Source organism: Mytilus galloprovincialis, chromosome 2, assembly GCF_965363235.1.
Source record: "Mytilus galloprovincialis chromosome 2, xbMytGall1.hap1.1, whole genome shotgun sequence".
In the NCBI taxonomy this organism is placed as follows: domain Eukaryota; kingdom Metazoa; phylum Mollusca; class Bivalvia; order Mytilida; family Mytilidae; genus Mytilus; species Mytilus galloprovincialis.
In genome coordinates, this window is record NC_134839.1 from 36,152,281 (window position 1) to 36,156,483 (window position 4,203).

Here is a 4,203-nt window from a genome sequence, read left to right on the forward strand (position 1 = left end):
CTGATCTGGTCAACGTTAGTTATACAACAGACCATACACTATTTATAGTTCTAATGAAACAGCAACCAGCGACATCAATAACAAATGACATCTGATCTGGTCAACGTTTATTCTTCTACAACATACCATACACTATGTCTAGCTCTAATGAAACAGCAGCGTAGAGACATCAAAACAAAGGACATTTGATCTGGTCAACGTTAGTTCTTCTACAACAGATCATACACTATTTCTAGCTCTAATGAAACAGTGACCCAGTGACATAAAAACAAAGGACATCTGCTCTGGTCAACGTTTACTCTTCTACAAGAGACCATACACTATTTCAAGCTCTAATGAAACAGCATCCTAGAGACATCAAAACAAATGACATCTAATAAGGTCAACGTTAGTTCTTCTACAACAGACCATACAGTATGTCTAGCTCTGATGAAACAGGAACCCAGTGACATAAAAACAAATGACATCTGATCTGGTCAACGTTTATTCTTCTACAGCATACCATACACTATGTCTAACTCTAATGAAACAGCAACCCAGTGACATAAAAACAAAGGACATCTGATCTGGACAACGTTAGTTTTTCTAAAACAGACCATACACTCTTTCTAGCTCTAATGAAACAACAACCAGTGACATAAAACAAAGGACATCTGATCTGGTCAACGTTAGTTCTTCTACAACAGACCATACACTATTTCAAGCTCTAATGAAACAGCAACCAGTGACATCAATAACAAAAGACATCTGATCTGGTCAGTGTTAGTTCTTCTACAACAGACCATACTCTTTTTCTAGTTTTAATGAAACAGCAACCCAGTGACATAAAAACAAAGAACATCTGATCTGGTCAACGTTAGTTCGTCTACAAAAGACCATACACTATTTCTAGATCTAATGAAACAGCAAACACAGTGACATAAAAAACAAAGGACATCTGATATGGTCAACGTTAGTTCGTCTACAACAGACCATACATTATTTCTAACTCTAATAAAACAGCCACCCAGTGACATAAAAACAAAGGACATCTGATCTGGTCAACATAAGTTCGTCTACAACAGACCGTACACTATTGCTAGCTCTGATAAAACAGCAACCCGTGACATAAAAAAACAAAGGACATCTGATCTGGTCAACGTTAGTTATACAACAGACCATACACTATTTATAGTTCTAATGAAACAGCAACCAGCGACATCAATAACAAATGACATCTGATCTGGTCAACGTTTATTCTTCTACAACATACCATACACTATGTCTAGCTCTAATGAAACAGCAGCGTAGAGACATCAAAACAAAGGACATTTGATCTGGTCAACGTTAGTTCTTCTACAACAGATCATACACTATTTCTAGCTCTAATGAAACAGTGACCCAGTGACATAAAAACAAAGGACATCTGCTCTGGTCAACGTTTACTCTTCTACAAGAGACCATACACTATTTCAAGCTCTAATGAAACAGCATCCTAGAGACATCAAAACAAATGACATCTAATAAGGTCAACGTTAGTTCTTCTACAACAGACCATACAGTATGTCTAGCTCTGATGAAACAGGAACCCAGTGACATAAAAACAAATGACATCTGATCTGGTCAACGTTTATTCTTCTACAGCATACCATACACTATGTCTAACTCTAATGAAACAGCAACCCAGTGACATAAAAACAAAGGACATCTGATCTGGACAACGTTAGTTCTACAACAGACCATACATTATTTCCAGCTCTAATGAAACAGCAACCTAGAGACATAAAAACAAAGGACATTTGATATGGTCAACGTAAGTTCTTCTACAACAGACCATACACCATTTCAAGCTCTAATGATACAGCAACCAAATAACATAACCAGATGCTCCGCAGGGCGCAGCTTTATACGACCGCAGAGGTTGAACCCTGAACGGTTGGGGCAAGTATGGACACAACATTCAAGCTGGATTCAGATCTAAATTTGGATTGTGATTAAATAGTTGACACATCATAGGTTTCTGACACAGAATGAATGTGGTCTAATGAACTTAAAATATTTGTTTTGCCTTTGAGCAATTCACTATGCTGTTGAAAAAATGTTTGAAGAAATTTTCTTTTTATTTATGAAATCTGAAATAAGAAAAATTTACCCCCCCCCCATTTTTTTTTCACATCCCCCTTTCCCTATCTCAATTCAAATTTCTACTGGAGTTTGCAACAATAACTACTCATTTAAATACATCATAAAATATTAAAATGTAAAATAAAGTGCTTGTTATCACTGAATGGTAAAGATTGTTTTAATTTATCAGTTGGTAGTAAAAGTGAATATACATTGTATATTGTATAGAACAATGATTTAAGTTTATACAACTACTATTCTGGACAAAGAAAGATAACTCCAATTTAAAATTTCTTGCTATTGCACAATATTGTGCAATTAGATATTTCATGCAATTGAAAATATTTGCTATTGCACAATACTGTGCAATTGAAGATTTCTTGCTATTGCGCAATAGTGGCCATTGAAAATTTCTTGCTATTGCACAATACTGTGCAATTGAAGATTTCTTGCTATAGCTGAATACTGTGCAATTGAAAATTTCTTGCTATTACACAATACTTTATATAATAATTTTGGATCCTGATTTGAAACAACTTGAAAACTGGGCCCATAATCAAAAATCTAAGTACATGTTTAGATTCAGCATATCAAAAAAGCCCAAGAATTCAATTTTTGTTAAAATCAAACTTAGTTTAATATTGGACCCTTTGGCCTTTAATGTAGACCAATTTGAAAACGGGACCAAAAATTAAGAATCTACATACACAGTTAGATTTGGCATATCAAAGAACCCCAATTATTCAATTTTTGATGAAATCAAACAAAGTTTAATTTTGGACCCCGATTTGGACCAACTTGAAAACTGGGCCCATAATCAAAAATCTAAGTACATTTTTAGATTCAGCATATCAAAGAACCCTAAGGATTCATTTTTTGTTAATTTTGGACCCTTTGGACCTTAATGTAGACCAATTTGAAAACAGGACCAAAAATTAAGAATCTACATACACAGTTAGATTCGGCATATCAAAGAATCCCCAATTATTCAATTTTTGATGAAATCAAACAAAGTTAAATTTTGGACCCTTTGGACCCCTTATTCCTAAACTGTTGGGACCAAAACTCCCAAAATCAAAGCCAACCTTCTTTTTATGGTTATAAACCTTGTGTTTAAATTTCATAGATTTCTATTTACTTATACTAAAGTTATGGTGCGAAAACCAAGAAAAATGCTTATTTGGGCCCCTTTTTGGCCCCTAATTCCTAAACTGTTGGGACTTCAACTCCCAAAATCAATCTCAACCTTCCTTTTGTGGTCATAAACCTTGTGTTTAAATTTCATTGATTTCTATTTACTTATACTAAAGTTATTGTGCGAAAACCAAGAATAATGCTTATTTGGGCCCTTTTTTGGCCCCTAATTCCTACTATGTTGGAACCAAAACTCTCAAAATCAATCCCAACCTTCCTTTTGTGGTCATAAACCTTGTGTCAAAATTACATAGATTTCTATTTACTTAAACTAAAGTTATAGTGCGAAAACCAAGAAAATGCTTATTTGGGCCCTTTTTGGCCCCCAATTCCTAAAATGTTGGGACCAAAACTCCCAAAATCAATCCCAACCTTCCTTTTGTGGTCATAAACCTTGTGTTAAAATTTCATAGATTTCTATTCACTTTTACTAAAGTTAGAGTGCGAAAACTAAAAGTATTCGGACGACGACGCCAACATCATACCAATATACGACCAAAACATTTTCAATTTTTGCGGTCGTATAAAAATCAAAGGACATCTGATCTGGTCAACGATAATTCTTCTACAACAGACCATACACTATTTCAAGCTCTAATGAAACGGCAACCTAGAGACATAACAACAAAGGACATCTGATATGGTCAACGTACGTCCCTCTGCAATAGACCATTTACTATTTCTAGCTCTAATGAAACAGCAACCCAGTGACATAAAAAACAAAGGACATCTGACTGGTCAATATACTTCTTCTACAGCAGATCATACACTATGTCTAGCTCTAATGAAACACCCACTCAGTGACATAAAAACAAAGGACACCTGAGTTGGTCAACGTTAGTTTTTTTACAACAGACCATACAATATTTATAGTTCTAATGAAACAGCAACTCAGTGACATAAAAA